Source organism: Rhea pennata, chromosome 1 (assembly GCF_028389875.1).
Source record: "Rhea pennata isolate bPtePen1 chromosome 1, bPtePen1.pri, whole genome shotgun sequence".
Taxonomy (NCBI): Eukaryota; Metazoa; Chordata; class Aves; order Rheiformes; family Rheidae; genus Rhea; species Rhea pennata.
In genome coordinates this window covers 153,455,822-153,476,321 of record NC_084663.1, presented here as the reverse complement: position 1 = coordinate 153,476,321, position 20,500 = coordinate 153,455,822, and the positions used below count along the sequence as shown (strand labels likewise).

The 20,500-nt window shown below is 37.3% G+C and overlaps 1 non-coding gene across 1 annotated transcript; it reads right to left on the bottom strand.

Annotated features, from left to right (window-relative positions):
• Positions 1-20,147: 20,147 nt before the first annotated feature.
• Positions 20,148-20,224, bottom strand: TRNAV-UAC (transfer RNA valine (anticodon UAC)). The gene has a single exon. It is a non-coding gene; the product is annotated as a tRNA-Val (tRNA).
• Positions 20,225-20,500: the final 276 nt, after the last annotated feature.

The window sequence follows — 20,500 nt, the reverse complement described above, 5'->3', positions numbered from 1 at the left end:
TTGTTGATGTTTGTTAAAATAAAGATATTCAATTTATAATAAAAGGGATTAAAAGCTTAATTCATGACTATGTTAATATTTGTCTGCAAGTACACAGATAAATGGTAACGTACCTTATCACATTAAACACCTGCACGTACAAGTTCCTCTGCTGAGATCTCCATGGGATTGTATGTTTTACAGAGCTTAAACTTTCATTTCCCAAAATAATGATATCATTCATTTACAGATATAGATAGGCTCTTCTTACTCAAACTCTATCCTGGAATGAGAATTGTTACTTCAACTACAAAAATGTGGGATTAATTACCACAGTGATTGCCTGCTGCATCATCTGATGGTATTTGTATATAGAATTTATATATTTTGCAACAATCTGATTGCCTGACAGAAGTGAATTAAGACTTCTTAAAATGCACTGCTGTTAAAAGTAAATGATACCTCCAACATGGAAGTGATGAGGCAGGTGGTAGTGGCAAACAGATCTCATCTTAACACAGATCTCCTAGTGTCTTCGTGTATTTCCCACATGCCATCTTCTGGTAACAACAGAAAAGAATGTGCATTTGTGAAAGAAAATGCATAATTAAGGAGGGTGATTGATGTCTGAACTATTTCATTGTTTACCTCTGCTGTGTAAGTGTTTACAGGCATGCTGGATGCCTGTGAAGTCTCAGTGTATATAGTTATAATTTCCAAAGGACAGAATGTCAGCAGAAGCACCTACCATATTTACCCCCATGAAAAATATCATCTGAAATGATAATTCAGAATCTAAAAGAACATCTTTGCTTGCCAGCTTTGCTAAAAGTAGATCAGAAAAGGAAAACAACCCTGTAAAAGCCATACAAAGTGGGATGAAGAACTGAACAGAGTGGTGGTGAGGGGATGATTCAGTTAAACTTTTTAGAACTGGAGACTCTGAACAATTTGGCTGCAAACAGTTCAAAGAAATTCACTAAACACCAAATATGGGCATCTTTCCTGAAGGAGGAAAATAATTGGAAAGTGGAATATGTAGCTTGGCTGAATATTTCACAAGGCTTCCAGCTAAATGCTGACTGAAAGTCTGAGAAAGAACTCGTTTCAAAATGTTCTTTCACAACAATATTAAAAAAAAATAGGAGATCCTCCTTATTGTTTAGATAAAACCAGTGCCTCATGTATGCACCAAATGTAATCACAACTATTTATGAAATATTTTATCCAAAGCCTTGATGTGAAAAACATCTTTCAGGATGTTCCAGTTTTACAGCTGTAGGGCATAGTCATAGTATCCTATGTAAGACCAGCACAATGAAATTATTTAAAAATATTAACTTGGCTATCTTGTCCTCAGATTATGCAGATCTCAGAGGCAGCACTTTGCTTCTAATCCTCTCTTCAGGACTGTGTCCTACCTCACACCTCCTTAGTCCCTACACACTTTTTTGAACTTCTGCTAGGCACACTATTGGGTCTCTCTTCTATTGGCTAACCGTTTGATAGCAAAGTACAGTTTGTTAATTGATTGCCAGTTTTAATGCCTTGTTTACTTTTTAAATTTTGCAGCTATCTATTCAACTAGAAGGTAGATTTGTCTTCAGCCTGCAGTTTGATGGTTCAGTGCTGCAGCGTCATGGAAAGATGGTGACCCTCAGATTATATCAATTACAGTTGTCTAGTATCTGGCTATAAGCAGAGTCTTACCCTAAGCTGTGTGGTAAAAATAAAGTGTCTGTGAGAATTTGAGTGTGTGATTGCACCCATGGTTTGTGTGGAGGAAATACCACCTTAAAAAAAAAAAAAACACAAGGAACAGGGACTCTATACCTTGTTGAACCTTGTCCTGCACCTTTGAAGCAGCTGCTCATTAAATAACTTCGGTGAACACTTTGGGTGTGTGTAAATACATACATCTAGAGAAAAATTGTATACCCTAGGGCATGTTGGACATTCACCTGGGACTGGCAGGTGCAGAACAGATCAGGTGAGAGGCCTGAACCTGTCTGAAGTAGTAACAGGAGGCTGGGAGCTATAAATATGGGAGTCCAAAGTTGTGCCAGTCACCTCTATTCCAGCAACTGATTCCTGCATTTGTTATCCACCCCTGAAATAGGAGAAGTCGAGAGTAAATTGTTTAGTTAAACCTTCATTCCTGTGAGAAGTGGATCTAATAAAGCTCATTTTACTATGGATTTGGGTTCCCTGTCTTTCCCCTAAAGGATGTTGCTGTAGCTCCTCAGCCACACTGCTGTGATCCTCCAAATGCTCCATCTCTCCTGACTCAGCGGCATGTTACTAAGGAGTCTTTCACAGCTGATACTCAGATCTTGGCACCTGTTATGGGAACTTTCTGTATTTAAGAAGATCTGAGATTTGGTTGAAATTATCCAGAGGTTCAGAATTAACTGGAGAGAACAAGCATGTACAGCAGTGATATAGTCACATCCTCTGTCCTGGCTGATGATAATTCTTACTTTCTTTGTTTTTATTTGTCTAAAGTCACAGAACAGAACGTTATTGTGTACTGTAAGAAAAACTTTTCTTGTTAGTCCTCCCTTTTGTATCTTAGCTATGTTTCAGCAAAATGTTATAAGTTTTAATGTTTTGCCTTCCCACTCCAGTTTGTGTTTCTTTGAGTGTTCATTTTTCCAGCTGTGCAGAGTACCAGGGATATGCTCCCAACATCATTGGGTGGTGGTGGGGTTATGCATGTGGGATTCTGTGCAATTTGGGTAAAAGAGAAGCTAGATAACAATTAATAAGAAGCAAGATACCCTGATAAATCCAGATTAAGCTCTGAATCTTACTGTTGGTACCTGCATTTGTTTTTCACAGACTTGTATCTATCTGTAGAGTCAGTCTTTAAAAAAGCATCCCTCATCTGAGAACTAATATACTTCAAGAATACTGAAATCTGTCATTTCAGTAGTAGCTCTTTAGACTAAGTGACAGAACCCCTGCATTTCCATACGCAAAGCCAGCTGCAGACCTAAAACTTGGGGCAAGGTTTATTCTGTGCACTTCTGAGGAGGCAAACTGTCACAGATTCGGCAGGCAGGGAGGCATGGCAGCGCAAAAATTGGGTCAGTGAATGCTGGATCATCTTTAGAAAGAAAAGGGAAGTGGGGAAGGGAAGCTCTGACCTCCGGAAAGCCTTGGCTTCTGCAAATTCCCTTTAAGAGGTTCTCACCACCAGTAAAGTAACAGGGCTTGGAAATGTAGAATGTCACACAGTAATTTGGGATGATAAAACAAAATTGCCTAGAGACAACATTGTGGCAATGTTGCATTTTCACGCAACTATAACACTGAGAGTTTACTGTGATGGATCTCTTTGATTTGCTTACCCCCTTTAATTTCTGCAGTCTATTGGAAAAATATATATAATTGAAAGAAATTCCTTTTACTTTTGTTTTGCTGCAGTAGGATCAGTCTAGGCTGCAATTTCTGAAAAGGAAATGTTACTTTAGAGTAGAGAGGTAATAAAATGAGCAATAAACCTGCCATTTGAAGCAATATTAGAGATACACTATTAACATAAAAATCTTTGTCTTTTTTAAGTAGGAAAATACTATTGAAGACTTGATTCTAAAACATTAATATCTATCTCCATGTTTCTTTTTTTGTTCAGGAATTTATGAGACTAATAAATATCCCTTTGTTACCTATTAAAACACCTTACTAATCCCTGTACTAATCTACAGATATGTTAAATAAGAATTGATCATTTTCTTAATAGTTTTATTTTGATAAGTCAACCTTTTCTTCATACAGCTGCTCTGCAAAAATAAAACTGTGTGCATGTATTTTAATTCTTAGTTCCATTTCTCTTTGTCCTTCTAAAATATATGCTTTATCAAATTTTCAGACAAAATTTTTGGAGAGAATGTCTTTTATTTACATGTGATAAATTGGGGAAAGCTTTTTGAATTCATATTCTTCTATTAAAAAATTATTTAACTTTCTAAATGACATCACAAAAAGCTCTTCAAAAAGTTTTATTCACACTAGTATTTTAGATCTTTTTCTGAATGTATATTTTTAAAGATAACTACCGTGTGTTTGGAGGAAGATCAGTTTCTTCCCCCCCCCCTTATTTCTGCAGAATGACTTTCTTTTTAAACACTGGGACTTTTGTTATGTTAATCAGTCAGGGAACATTTCCAATTCAATTTTACCTGAGCGCTGGTCAGCTAGAGTTTCCTTTGTTTGATGTCCCCTGAGCCTTCCCTTGTCTTTTAAACTGTAATTTAGTTGGAGCTGCTGTCAATTTACTCCGTCCATTACATTTACAGTGATATTCCAGACATTGTCTTCTATTCAGTCCCAGAGAAGTTCCTCGACCTAAACAAAATGTGCAAGGAAAAATCCTATAGAGATCCAAAATACAAGCATACAACTCCTGTTTGTATATGTGCAATGTATGCCTAGAAATTAAATTGTTCCTATCTATTCAGATTATTGTTATTTTGTTTTAAGCTAACAGATCCTTACACTCGTGAGAGCTACTGAATGGTAATTAATTAGCATTTTCAGTGAAGTGGACATGTCCAATCCAACCAGGCAGCCAGCTTGCACTCTGCTCTGCCATGCCTTTGTAGTAATGAGATTTTAAACTCTGCTACTTTTTAACTCCACACAACAGTCCTTGCCGTTAACATTTTTTTTTTTTAATCACAATTACCAGCTGTCATGGAGTTCAACAAATAGAGCAATTTTCTTGCCCTTAGTCCATATCAGCAAGTTCCTATGGCTTCAGTGCGCCAGGTGGGAAATTGTTGCTTTGAGCAGTTGTTTTCTGTGGGATGAGAAGAGAAAAAGTCTCAGAAATAGACCAATTTTAACCGCTGAGCTGCCTTACCTCTGCAAGTGTTATAAAGGAGGTGAATCGTTTTTTCTGCAAAGCTCCCACCCTGGCTGAGGTAGCTTTTGGAGCATCGTCGTTTGCCAGCGCTGCCTTGCTGGGGCTTGGGTGGGAGGCAGGTACTGTATCGTCAGCTGGATACTTTGGGGCAGATTCCTGAGGCTTAGGGTAAGCGTTGAGGCGGGGGCCAAACACCACCCTCAAACTGCTGTGGGGAGCTTGGAAATGGCATCACCTTTTGAGTCCAGTCCATTAGGGAATGATCAGTCCATTTTCACAAGGCTACTGGTTCACATACACAAAGAACAGGAGTCTCCAGTTATAAACAAAGACAGTCCTTATATGCTCCAGAACAAAAAGAGCTGAGACTTAGTTTTAGAAATGGCATGATGCTTTAGGATATTCAGCTAGGAACTCTGCTTTTTCCAAGCCAGTTTTATATACCTACATGTCTAGCTAGATTTTCCCCTTGAGAATAAGCTTTGGAAATGTCTCTAGGACAGTCAAATAATGAAGCTGTCAATTTATTCATTTGCCACTAGTGTGAAGTTTAAAAATAGGATGTGATCAATACTTAATGACAGAATACATGGAAGAGCAGGAGTTGCCTGCCCTCTTTACCAACTGACTTGACAAGGTTAGTGCTCTGGCAGTACACAAACACTTGTACAGCCCTAACCTTCGTCAGCGGTGCTTGTTGTAATTATCATGGGTTTTCCTTAGTGTTTACCTTCGATCGCTCATTCAGCATAAACAATTCTTAGATTGTTTTCCCATTAGAAATCGTATTTGGTACTCTGATTTTAAAAAGGCTAATTTATGGATTTCTTTTTCCATCCTTTTTGTTGTTTTGGCTTTTCCTTTTAATCATGATGGGAGATGGTCTGTTTGCTGAGTTTAATTGCATTCAGTCTCACTGACTGATGCACCAGTGTTGTGCATACGCTGTGTGTGTGAGCCACGTATATGTATTTCCATTTCATTCCATGTACAGTCAATAGGCCTTGTTTTAAAGGCCGCTCTAAAAGGAGAGTTCAGTTTCTGCAGACTCTAATTCACTATGTAGGACCTAATAATGTATCACAATGCACATGTTGAACAGTAAGTCTCATGGACACCCTTCAGCTGGGATGAACTGGGAAGTTATAGCTCTTAGAGCCCTTGTTTCAGGAAGTTTGCAATCTTAGGCAATTCAGCCATTTAATTTCACTATGTGACTGGGCTGACTTTTGCTAGGATAGCCAAAAGAGTAACTAGCCCTAACCCTGGTTAATGGGAATTTTGTGACTGACTTCAGCTGACCCAGGATTTATCTGTTATTTTTAAAGGAAACTTGGATTCTGGTGTTGTCTGAGATTTGTTGATTAAGGACAGTTTTGGTGATTACCTGTGCTTAAATAGATTCTTGAAAGTTTTATGTACTGATGACTGCGTTAAACAGAGTTTAGTTACTTAATAGAGAACAGTTATATGGAAGGTAATTTGTTCCACATCGAATACATGATATATTTTTATTCCATCATATATCTGAGCATTGATTTATAGTAATTATTTTATTCTCTTAGAGCAGAATTTGTGGTATAAATACATGCTGAATATATACGTTTTACAATTAAATGCTTTAAATTAATTTTCTCTTTTGGTTACAAAAGCATCAGGAAAGTATTCTTGTATCTTAAAATATTTTTTTTACAAAGCTAGTAGTATAACAAAATTTAGGTAGCAAGCAAGAGACTGCTATAAAATACATAACAAGACGCATCACAATTAAACCAGCTTATGGTAATATTTTAAATATCATTAGTTTCAAGCTAGGTAAGCCAAGAACTATTATGGATGCTGTTTGTGTATCAAGCTAATAGAACCAGCTCTCTAAATAAGAGGAAATGACATGCTACAGGGACCTAAAATATTTGCTGTGTACATAAAATATGGCTGTAAAGAAAGTTGTGTGAAATGTGAGTTATAGTGGTTGGGTGGCTTATACAAAAAGTCAGAGGAAAGAATCAGGATTTTAGGTTAGTAGATAATGAGATGTTAGATTTTTCTGCAGGAAGAGGGAAATTATTGTTTCAAAATTAAATTTATTTAAAACGAGTCTGCTGAGATAAATTTTACCTCCTTTGTTACATTTGAAACTGGCAAATTGGACCCAAATTGATGACAAAAACTCAATTTCAACAAAGATGCTATTCCTTTGAAGAGTTCCACTCAGGTCTGCTTGTAGTTCACCCAAAGATCTTCTGCACTGCCTGTGTACCAAACTTCCCATGGTCACCCACAGGGACCAGAATCTGAGAAGCAGCAGCTATAGCAGCACGGAGAAGTAGGGGAGCGGGTTGTGATATGTGATGGTGATCATGCTGTGCCAGGCACTGACGGCTACTCTTTGCCCTTGTGTTCCTCTTGATTTCTTCAACAGCCGCTTCTTTACCTTCTAGTTAGGTTATTTTGCTGTGTCTGACCTTGCTGAGGTAATATGTTTCCCAAGCTGCTTTCTCTAGTATTACTTCTAACCTTCACCTTAGTGCTCCTGCCATTACCAGCAATGATGCAAAGCACAGGCAACAGGCAAGTTAGGAAAACAGCATGTTTCAAGAGTGTTCCTGAGCTGTGGTGGGGTTTATCTACACTGCTGTTTCTTCAGACATCCCAGAATCCTGGTTCCTCAAACACACAGTCAGAGATACTGTGTACTGTATATGAATATTCTGGATTGTCTCTTGTCTGGACTGTGTTTCCATTTGGTGGAAACTAGACTGTTCGGATAGAAGGGAAAATTTGCATGCACCAATCAAAGGGTTGTATCATAAAACTGAACTGTGATGCTTTTAGGCCCGTAAATCATAGAATCATAGAATTGGTAAGCTTGGAAGGGACCTCTGGAGATCATCTAGTTCAACACTCCTGCTCAAGCAGGGTCATAAAGTTCTTTGAGTTCTTTAATTCAGATGTAATCACAGCCAGACAGATCCATTCAAGATATGCATTGTTCAAATGTATTATTACAATTGTTTTGGCATGAAACTCTTGGTTTTCGAAAATTGAAAGATTCTGGAAATCATCTGTTATCATGACTGCATGGGCTTTTTTTGATCATGCTGTGGCTGAATTAAAAGAGTCCTCACCTGACAAAAGTTTGGAAAACCCTACACAGCCAAAAGATAAAACAAAGTTTCTGTTCAACAGACCAACTAAAACATACAAAACAGCTGAATTTCTACCTAGTGCACATCTAAATGTATTCTCCATCAGAAAATAGCAATTATTGAATACATCATGTACAATGACATCAGGGAGCAAAATATTCCTCATGCTGCCCAATGGACCATGCTGGAACACCTTTTTCATATCATGAAACCATTTGTAATTACTAGCAAAGAAGTCAGAGCTGAAATGGCATCATTAAATCTAATTCTGCCATTCATGTCTTTGTTCAAAAAATCCCTGAGGAGGGGAAAAAAAGGAAATAAAGTATATTAAAAATGCATTTGCTCATTTTCCAGTGCCTTAAATCTTTGAGCAATAGACAAAAGTAAATATTGATACTATATGTATCCTTAGAGCTGATACTTACTTCCATGATACTACAGGGACAAATAGTAATTAAAGACCTTTTTCCTGGAAGATGACAAGATAATGCTGCTTTCAAATGGCCTTATACTGTTCTATTACCTGGCTTGGGCTCTGCTCCTTGAAAAGCACACCTTACACTTTTTTTAAAAGATATGCTGCCCTGTGGAGTTTTTTGGTACCTTAGTTCACATGAAAAAGGTAAGGTATGGTCTGAAAAGCTTTGTCTGAACACAAGGCCTTGTAAGACTGCATTTGGTGAACACACTTTAAGTCATCTTTGCTTAGAGCACATCATCTTCATACTCTGCTTTCTGAACTCCTCACAAATTATACATCAAAGTACATACCCTGACTCTTCAAAGATCTCCATGAAAATAGTCCTTTCTTCCTGGAGTGATATCTTCTTCTGCCCATGATCCTTGGACATCCTACAAGCAATAGATTTTCAGTGGGCAGAAGGAGGTGGCTTAAGCACAGGCTGCATTTTCATGATCTGGGACTGGTTTAGGGTACTTCTACACAGGAGCAAACATTTTATATTTATATACCATTTTTTTATATTTATACATATATATTTTTATATATTTATATATATATATTTATTATATTTATATATTGTACCCTATTTATATATTTATATTTATATAAATATATTTTTATATTTATTTATAAATATATATTTATATATTTATATACCATTTCCAGCACTGACTAGGAAACTTGCTTCTTTTGCTGAATTTTTATCCTATTATTTCTGGGAAGAAGGAACTGTATTGATTATGATATTTCTGTTCCTGTACATTAAAGAAGTGCCGAAGTAGTCTAACAGTAAAACCATGTATCGTACAGTTGTCAGCTTGGCTAAATAACAGATTGGCAAAAGGAGAAGAGGCAGAGATGTAAAAAGAGATATACTTGACAAGATTGGAAAAGGGGAACTAGAGAGTTTCCAAATGGGTGATGACATCACGGTAAGAGGCTAAACCTGTAATTTTAGCAAATATATTTTAAACAGAAGTAAAATACTTTATCAGGAAAGCCAGAAAAGAGAGATTATTAAAGGTCATTGATGAGGCCCACTGAAGTAGTGCTCATTCAGGAATTTGAATCTAAACTGACATGGGAAAGGCAAAACAAGTAGGTGAGCCCAAGATGAGGACCTTTCATGTGGCAGAAAGGCTACTGATAGCAAGGATTGGGTAGAAAGGTTTTTGAGTGACAGTTTTGGAGTTAGTTTATTTATTCAGGACAGTATCTACTGTTTACATTGTTTTACAAATTTCTGGTTCATCTTTGAGCAGTTTTCAGTGGCAGAAATCTTGTTCTGATATTGTGCTTGCTGTAGTCTACATACTGGAGTAACTAAGGAATATCTTTGCTGCTAACCCCTGTTAGCTTCCTAACTTCCCCACTGAAACCTAAAAAGACTAACTGAAGCTCTTTTGCAATTCAGCTATTTATCCACCAATAGCAAAGGCCATATATGCAGCTATTAGCTATTTTCTTGCCAGGGTAGGCGGTCACCACTTTCATTTCCCTTACAGCCAGTCCTGCTCTGGTAAAATGGTAGGGGAAAAAGTGATGAGTCTTAAGGCCATTAAGGAAAACATATTAAGAGCTTAATTTCCTCTTATGTTGACCCTCTCCTGTAGTTCTCAGAAGCTCCACTGCTGGCCCTGCTAGCCTGTGGTGGTGCACAGTCACTTTGCCATCACAGCAGTGTGTGGCCAGGTACAGACAGCCACATGCTGGCATCTGTGAACCAACTCCAGGCTAAAAGTGGTACAGATTTTTGGTACCTTTGCCTTCACCAGCATGGCTATGCTGGCTCAGAGTGCAGTGTGATCATGCCTCGCTGGCACAGAGGCGTCAACATGAATGTTTTTGTTTGGCTCAGGAGTATATGTTTGAAATAATCACCTAACTATCTGTCTCCATGTATTGTGCTCAGGTTCCCATCACAGAGTGGTCTTGGAGTATGTGAGTTTGATTCTTTGGGGATGAAATTGAAGTGGAAGATGTGTTCTGGGAGCTTGGCTAGGGCACTCCAACCACAAACAAGCATTTGGCCTCTGGGAATGGAACACAGCCAAGAGTATATAGACTTTGTGTCCTTGGCACCAACGGCTTTCCAAATCTGTGCCTACTGGGCCACTAATTGCTAGTCAAGCTTATGTGATCAGTAGGGCAAGGGATGATGTGTGCATTACTTCTGTAACAGTGTCACTCTCATCATTTATTTAATAAAATACTACCTTGACTATACCAACACTGTTGCAGTTCAGCTGCCTATGGTGTTTTTTATAGCTGTATTTGGTATGTAATATACAAACATTTTATGAATATATGTATGTGGATGTGTATATATGTATACTCACACATACACATCTACTGTTCAGATGCTTTGTAACATATGGTAGCGCACTAGATTTTTAATCAGAACATCCTTTTGTCATAATGCAAAACTAATTGTGTTGTTGTGTACTGGAGGTCATAGCTGTTATAATAAAACATCCATCTTGGAGCTTTTTAGAGGAACCTGTTTAAAAAGGTTAAAGTGGGTAATTATCACAACCCTAATTTACAACTACTTGGCAATAAGAGTTGCTTTTCAATGAACCATTTATTCATGATCTGCTGCTTCACACTGCAGGATTCTTCTTGACTAGGTTAGAAAATGTAATTAATAAATGATAGGATTATTTATGGTTCACGGTGCCAGATTGGGAAATACAATGATATACAGAATGAGCTAAAAATTATTCTTACAAGAAGCATCTTGATTTTTAATCCATGGATTGAATTGTCACATTACTTGATATGGTGTGGTGAACTCCTGATGGTATTCATAGGACATCATTTTGTTTGTCATCCTAGCCCCTCTGTGTGCCAGTAAAAATGGACATGCTCCTTTGAGAACAGAGTTAAATGAACACTGACATGTTAATCTTTACCTTGGTTAAAGTAGGGTGGCATTTGTGTCTGTGCTTATGTTTGACTACATTAGTGATTATCCAAAGTGCCTAATGGAAGCTGGAAGATGGTTATACTTGATAAACATGAAGTAGTCCTCTCTAAGAATTTTTTTAAGGCAAAATGCCTGCTAAATACAGACAGTTTTTTTTCAAGTAACAAAAATATACAAAAATAGGATGATGTCAGCTGTCATGTTTTTATTTATGGGCAAAGTGCCTGGTAAAATGTGGGGTCAAAATCTTACTAAGAACTTCAAAACCTGTAGAATGAAGACAAAGAGAAAGCATGCTAAGTGATAACACTTCACATTAATAATGTTATTAATTATTGCCTGTATAAGAAGTTTTTTGCATGGATAAAAATATTTGGTACACTAATTTCTATACAGTTATATAGAAAATCAACATAAAATCTTAATCTGAAGAAGGTTTGCCATTCCACCACCCCATAAAAGCCAGGACTTTTGTACCAATTGTGGACAAATTCTGTTCCCAGCTTCTTATCAGCTGAGACCTCTTTTAAAATGCTTTTCTAGAGTGACTAGGATTTCAAGAATTATCCTAAAGTATACCAGTGCATGTAGCTGATACTTCCAGAAGTGAGCTAATAAGAGAAATAAGAAATGCTGTCAAGTTTAGAGGGTGTTTTAAGTCCCATGACTTTGGAATTTCAAACAGTGAAGAACGAGGGACATGAGAATAATGGAGGACATTCTGGATCTTATTGCTGTTCCAACATTTAGTTTAAAGTACGGGTAAATTTATGCTTTTATATGTGTGCATATGCATACCAATGTATATATAAAATAAAACTGATTTTTGATTGTTGTTCTTAGGCTAAGATTATTTTATTACACCACTATTGGATTACAGTTATAATTATAGGCCCCTCTAATTTGGGGTCAGGGCCTGCTTCTCTGTTGGAAGCAATGGTGCTTGCGTTCACTCCTAAATATTCTCTGATTTTTTTAGGTAAAATGTTCAATTTGAAATGCAAAACAGGTGCTTGAATTTTTGCAAAACTATAAATTGGAAAATATCAAAAAGGTTGTAAAGATTTCAAAATGAAGGTGGTATAACAAAACTTGAAATGGGGAAAATATCTGGCTTTTTTTCTTTAAACTCTGAAAATTTTTCAAAATGAAAACATGTGATGTTTTGTTCAGTTTTTCTTAAGAGGTTATTCCTCTTTACCTACTGTTTTTTTCTGTGTATCAAATATACAAATGAGTGGTTATAAAGGCTAAGTTTCGCAAATACCACTCCTGGAGTCTGAAGAGTATTTGAACTTTGTCGTGGAATGCTTCTCCTTTGTCCCAAGGCTCCTTTTGCCTATTTTTTTTTTCTAATCTGGGATGATATCCATTTCTGCATTGTCATATGGTATGTCACACAGAATATCAGTGTTTTTTCAGTCTTCTCCAATGTCCACAAGGAGTCTGTGTAATCCCAGGCATAGTTCAGGATGGAAGAAGTGTTCATATCTTCCCCAGCTCACTTGCCTTCATTGACCCTTTTTCTGCGTGTGTATATGAGCTAGCTTCTGCGAGAAGTGTAAATCCACCTTATTTATCCAAAGTTGATAAAAAGCTTATTTGTTACATTGCCTTAGATCTGGGGCAACACTGTTAGTCTGCTGCTCTTTTATCAGCTCTTTCTCCTTCAGAGAGGAAAACAGCCACTGAAAGATTACTGGGGTGGAGGACAACAAATACGCCCCTTTGAAAAGTCAAGAATGGGATATCTGGCCATCCTTTGAAGAGACATACTAGATTCCTAGACTTTCTGTCACTTACTGTCAATATCTCTTACGAGTCCTTTCCTTGCAAAGTTGTATTATTTCCAACTCTCACCATCAAGTCAAAACTTCCTTAGATACTGCTATTTGAGTTTCTTTGCTGTTTTCATAATTCATCAAATATTCATAGCTGTGGGAAAAACTTCCATTTTCTTTCTTTCTTATGGCTGTTTTTTTTCTTTTTTTTTTGGTCTTTGCAAAGTTTTGCTTTTGAGAAATAGGAGACAACTAATTCAAACCCATTTGAATTACCGCTTTTGGATAGTTATATATTTTTCATTTTTCCTGCTAAGAATTATTAAGAAGGTTATCAATTGTTTTGAACTTATCTTCCAAGATTTCAAGAGGAGTGGTAGGGAAGATATCAAAGAGGAAAGGTACGATATTTTTTTCTTATAGCTATGTATGGGAGGAGAAGCCCTTATATTCCAAAATGACAGATATAGCATATGATGAAAAGAATCTTCTCTACTGATCCAAACTAAATGAGACTAGGTGTTTGTCTTTCTCCAGAAATCTATTTCCTCCCATGTTTCATGAAAAAGAAGGTGAATATGATGTAGCAAATGAGATGATATTTGTTATATTTTGCAAAGGAATTGTCAAATTAAAAAATCCCAAGCTGAGTTTTGTTTGAATAGTATTTAGCCAATATTTGGCCTGTGAGGAACACTGATATTTTTCCTGTTTGGTTAAATGCATGATTGAATTCAACCTTTTTTCTGTATTTTTTTGCTATTTCTTGCAGATTGACACTGGGTCAAAAACCTAAGACATTCAACAATTTCTGCCTCAATATTGTGCTCTCTTCTTTTGTGTCCTTTTCCTTTGAGGTTTTAAATCATTCTGTTTCATTCACCCGTGAAGTAAAATCCCTTTACGTGCAGTTACAGGAGGTCCTTTGCTGTCTTTATCGCTCTTACAGCATATCTATATAAATATTTGAGGAACTTTTTTCTTAATGACCTTATTTCTGTCTAGATACTTTTCCTTTTTTAGCTCTGTTTTCTTATTTTTAATTTGGCTTGCCTCAGCTCAGCTAATGTTTTGTGGTTAGTCCCTGTATAGATGCGTGAGGAAGAGATTGTCTAATGTTATTTTTAGTGGTGGATGAATAGTCTATTTTTAATCAGAGAGTTTTCATGTTCCATTTCAGGAGTCGACTAATGCATCCTCTCATAAATACATGATCTCCCCCTCCCTCACCCCTGTATGAACACACACCTGCATAAGTGTCATGTGTCCTAAAATTTCAAAAGATTTCAGGTGCTATAAACCAGTATATTCTTCATAAATTGCAGGGCATTTGCCCTCTGGTAGATCAGTACTGCAATCAAAATCGCCAGTCATATTTGAAAATTAGGCCAAAGGGCCAAAATTTGCCATTTCTGAAGTACAAGACAGAAGTGTCTTGCCCCAGCCTAGGCTCTGGGAGATACTGAGGGTCTTGGGGGCAGATTGCCATTTCTATAGTTGCTGCTTCTTTTAATAATAAATGCAGTTTGTGGCAAAGTAGAGCAAGGAGCGCAAGTTCACCTGCCTCCTGTACAAGGAGGTGGTTGGAAAGGTACTTTAAACCACTCTTCACCGTGCATGCCCAGAAAAATGCCTACTAAATTACCCTGAAGGTTGCTATGTGTGCATTGATGACACACCACTTTGCCTTCTTTGCCTGCCCTGCCGACCAGGGCATTGCTCAAAAGCTGGCACAACCTTGAGGTGTTCATGAAGCAGCTCGTGATATGATGTTCAGTCTTCCTGGATGGTTAAGCCTTTATTTCTCCTGTCCTCACTAACCCAGCTCTTCTCTGCTTTCCTTTTCTTGACATTATGCAGTTCAGCTGCTTTTGATCTCTAATATAGTCATTTCTCAAGCTATTGTATCAACTGTTAGTCTTTTATTCTTCCTAGAAGTATGTTGTGGCACATCATCTGCAGAGGGCTCTATCTCTAGAGGTACTCCGTAAATCCATTGTGCTATGCATATGCACAATCCCTGCCTGTAAGCAACGTGCCATCTCTTAGCTGCGTGGCATGGAGATAATAAGACTTTGCTTCACAAAATGCGTGAGTGACAGAAGTTCAGCAGAATGAATTGGCTATGCCTCTTGTGACCAATTTGACCATCCCAAATAGACATACCATGACATCATATATTCTCTCTGTCTCTCTGTCTCTTTCTCACCTAATCATCCGTAGAATGAGGATACACAATAGCGTATTTGTGTATCATTTGAGATCAGCAACCAAGTCACCTGTGAATTACACAGGTCAACAGAAATGGAGGTTAAGCTTTGGTCCACATACATTCTTCCTATGTCATCGGAAATTACAGACAAAACAAACATAGGGATACACTATCAGCATTTATTAAATATTATTAGAATTGCTTTGTGGTAAGGAGAATGAAAAGCTTATTTGCTATGATCCCAAGTCATCAGAGAGGCCATTTTAATTGACTTAAAACAACTTGTCTCAATATAAATGTACCAAAGTATGAAATGGTCAGGTCCTGGCACACTGAAGTCATAGGAAAGTGTTGAGTCTCAGTGGAAAAATGAGAATATATCCTTTGCAATGATCCTAAAGGTTTTGAGTAGACTTCAGGAGCAGTCAAACATGAGCACTGATTGTTCCTCTCCTTTTCCTCAAATTGACCTCCTATTCCACATACTTTTTGGCTTTTTTGTCTCCAGTTGCTAGTTTTTCCTTCTGCCCTCTCCCCGCTTCCTGGCCCCTCTTATGAATTATCATTATCTTGTGATTTATGGTTATGTTTTCAGCAAGGCATCGACTATTTCAGCCTGGGTGTGAACTAAGGCAACAGAGGTTCTTGCTTAGCTCAGAGAATTCTGATTCTTTCAACATATAAAATAAAGCAGAAAGTGTAGTTCTGGGAAGATAAGAAATTATGAGTATTAATATGTCAAAATGACCTGAGAAATGGTTTAGGGGCCTGGAAAGGTCATCTTATTTTTTTCCCAACTGTATCAGTCTAATAAATGATATTACCTCTTTCTACAAGCACTGCCTTTTGAAGTGCCTATAGAAGAGTGAAAAGACAGTTAGAAACATGTTAGAAGTAACAGAGATATTATGAAGTAATGAAGGCACTGGCATCATCACTGTAACTACAGCCTGCTGAGATAGATAATTAGTTTGAATGCTAGCAAAATATAATACAGCTTTGAAAAAAGTGATGGTGAGAATACAGGGAATGAAGCAGAAAATAAATGAAAGTGATCATCCAAACTCAACCACTAAGACTGGGGAAGAGTGAGAATGAAAAATGGTTGTTGGATATTTGAAATTGGGGAGGGGAGTGCTTTGAGTTAAATATAGCAAAATATCCATAGCAGAAGAAAGTATTAAATGATACAGCTTTGCCATCTAGACCCTTATCAAGACAAAGAGCATCCTGAATCTACTTCTAATGGCATCGAATTTTGCTTTGTTAAAAAGATAAGTGAGGTAGTCTGATAGGTTCTCTTTTCTAATTTCTGAATTATGAAATTTCTGAAATGCTGAACAAATTATCCTTCATATCCTGCAACAAAAATGCTATTACACATTTTTGGTCCATCTCACTGCATATGATTTCACTATTTACAGAGCTTTTGGTGTGCTGGAGCATTTTCAGTATAGCTTTTATGTATGAACAGAATACTCTTAATATGAGGAGCTGGTCTGCCTTTAGCCTCTCTAGCTTGAATCTACCACTCTAGATCCTCAAAGATTCTGGAATTGACTTTTTATTAAAATTAAAACAAAAAAACTCCATCAAATTCTTCATTAAATTCAGGCACAGACGTACATTTTTCCATTGCAGAAACTATTTACTGAAAGACTCTCTGGAAAGCTTTTTGGAAGCCATCACAAATGGAACTACTAACCTACCTTTTATTTAACTCAAAGATTTCTCAGATTCAAATTCCTAGCCAAATATGAGGAAGAGCCAGTCTCAGTTAGACTTTAATTCTCCTCCCTCTACCCAAATGTTATTGTAGCAATTTTGAGAAACTCTCAGTGCAAACTTATTGGGAGATTGGTCATAAATACTGTACTGATTAATATTATTATGAGCAATTTGTTTATTGCATTACAGATGTTAGAGATGGAAAGATGTTAACCATCTTTTTGTCAGTAAGTTGATTGGGAATTACTGAAGCACAAGAATTGTAAATGGCTTTTCATGTGAATGCCAAGCTAAAACAGATATTCAGAGGTGCATTAAGCCTTTGTACCTGGCACACATTCTTTGTTTAAAGATCTACATGTTAATCTGAAGTGAAACATAAACATTACTCGGGCTTCTGTGCATTCTCTCTCTCCAAAATTTGTACATATTTAAGTATTGAACAGTAAAATTGCAGGCCAGATTCTGTGAGTAAGGACCAAGAATATAGCTGACATGGATTACTTGAATTTAATACTGTGAGAGTGATATATCACGAGGATATTGTTAGAATGACTCAAGGATTTAACTAAAACAGTCACAGGCAAAAAGTGTCAGTTGAGACTAATATCCAAATACACTTAATAGAGGATTGTAAAAAAGATCAGGACAGAATTTCTTATGCTGAGGCTTTATTTCAGAAAATGGCTTATCCAAGCTAATGATAGGACTTCTGAAAATGGCATCAGACTATGAAATGAAAAATGATACTATGCGAATTAACCATAGAAGTAGTCCTAGTGATGAACGACAAGCAAGATAAGCTAAAATAGCACCAGACTATTTCTTTTACTTTATGAGGCCATTCACTCAATAGGTAGTTGATACAGTTAAAAAATCTTCAGTAAATAAATATATAGAGATGACTGAGAAATTCTGACAAAATACTTCCCTCTTTGGAATTTACTGTTCTCCTGAGACCAAACCACATCTTTGCTATGGTTGGAAATGGAGAGCAGGCTCATGGAAAGACTCTGATTCCAGAACCCTGCTGCCTTCTCACTTTGTGCTTTGTAGCTGTGAGGCAGCTTGGCAGAAGGTCTGTCCCACAGCATATGGGTGCAGTTCATTTTGTTAAAGAATCGCTAAAACATGTACTGCTGTTCTACATCAAAGTAAAATCACATTTGCAGACTCAAATCTATCAGCCAAGTGAAATTATGTATTCCCATGAAATTTAAAAATGAAACAATATAGAGAAATAAGTCTACCTATATAGCTTTTCTAAGTAACTTGATGATCATATTTTCTCTGTGCCATCTCAGATAGGGTAACATGCTGGTACTGAATCTCAGAAACACTGGCAGCAGCATGAGCCTGGTTTAACAGCATGTTTACTTTAAGAAAGTTTAGATACAATTTCCCATTGTCGCTAGTGTGGTTTTCTTCTCTCTCTAAGGCATAAAATACATTTCCTTGATCCCCAGCTTATCCAGAGGTGATTTGTCAAAAGAGACTCCTTTCCCTCCCTCTGAGAAGAGTCAGACCTCCTTGTTGTACTGGAGATGAATAAAAAGAATATTATGCATTAAGATAAGTGATTGATTCAGGACCTGCAGAAATAAATGAGAATCTATGTATTGCACCCAATAGACACCTAGTTATTTACAATGTAGATGTATAGTACAGCTCAAATGAAAGCGAGTTTACATACTGGCCACTTAACTGTCATTCAAGACTACCTGCAGGTTTCAGGAAGGAATACCCTTTTGGAAAGCACTTCCTTCTCTGGACAAAAGCCCTCATGAGCAGATGGGCTTCCAGGGTGCCCTGAATGCTGAAAACCTCGGTGTCTGCTGGAGCACAGGGAAGATAAGTCCTTGAGTCCATAGGTTACCACGCCAGGAGTCCAGGGACCTCCAGGCTAAGGTTAATCACCTTAGTTGATTTTGGCAGTCTCAGAAAGTGAAAAGGAAAAAGGCAGCTGGAGGGATAGCCCAGACCTAGCACGCTGAAGACATCCAAAGTTAACATGAACACATTATTCACAAATATTAATAGGAAACTGCCTCATCAAAATGTATATGGAAAGGCATAGCTAATTAGCAATGCTCACACCCAGGATGTTTACTAATTTCAAAATTTTGTCAAACACAAAAACATCTCTTGACTGTGGTTTCACACACAGAGTATGAGTCACTGTGAACAGTCTAGTGCCTGTGCCTGTAAACAGTCTGTTAGGATTTGTGCTTGTCTCTTCTGGCATTCCTGGAGCATCTGTTCCTCCCTGAATGTTTTCTGAGAAATCAGTGGATACTTGCTAATAGATTAGCTGCAGCCTGTGGTGGAGCTGAATGTTGTTCTGGCACTGGTGGCAGGGAGGGTGTGGTGAGGAATAGGGGAGGTAGCTTGGAGTAGTAACATCTCAGTCTTGTCCGTTAAATCTGCCTGCAGCCATCATTCAGAGACCTCCAGCACCTACAATATAACTAAGAGCATAGTTGCTTTTCAGCTTGCAAGTTTCTGGTTTAGTTTTTGTTTTCTTTTTCCTGACATGACCACAAGCAAAATTCCTTTGCTTTTCAACTTTCTTCAATTACCTAGTTAAAATAAAAAATTCATTTTACGTGCAAAGCCCTTGACAAAGTACCAGTACTCTCTCTATATATGTGAAGATTGCGCATACTGCATTTAGGTGTATATGCACGAGCACGAATCTAGTACAGACTTTGACTCGATGCATAGACAAGAAAATCAGTTTTCAGAGGTCCTTTATAACTTTGGCCAATCTTTAGTGGTAGAGAAATCCATGATTTAGCTAAGTGTCTGAGATATACTGATACAAATTTGTGAAGCAGATGTTTGTAAGATACCCCTAAGATCCACTCATGAAGGGAGAAGATATCAAATGCTGCAGGCAAGATGTCTTAGTGAAATTTTAGAATAGTTAACTTTGTGATCATATAAGGAAAGGAAAACAAATGACAGAATCAGTAAGGTGGAAAGGGACTTCTGGAGATCATCTAGTCCAATCTCCTGAAGATTTGCTGGTGCTGATTCCACTGGGAAGTGCTTGAACCCAGGACCATTTGCATGTAAAGCAGATGTGATAACCACTACACTATGGAACCACCTAATTCAAGCTTAATATTTAGCAGTGATAAGCCTGAGAATGAAACATTTCATAATATGACTACTTATAGGCTACACAGATCAAAATTTATGAAATGGATCCATCTGTAAACTTTAAAAGAGAAAAAATCCCAAATACAACAAGCAAGGCCTAGAAATGAAGGTGTCTTATACTAAGTGCATAATATATTTATTTGGATTCAAGCCAACATTTGCATGTCTTTAGTGTAAATAAGACATCTCTATGGCAAGTTTGAAGTCAAATGGCTCTATAC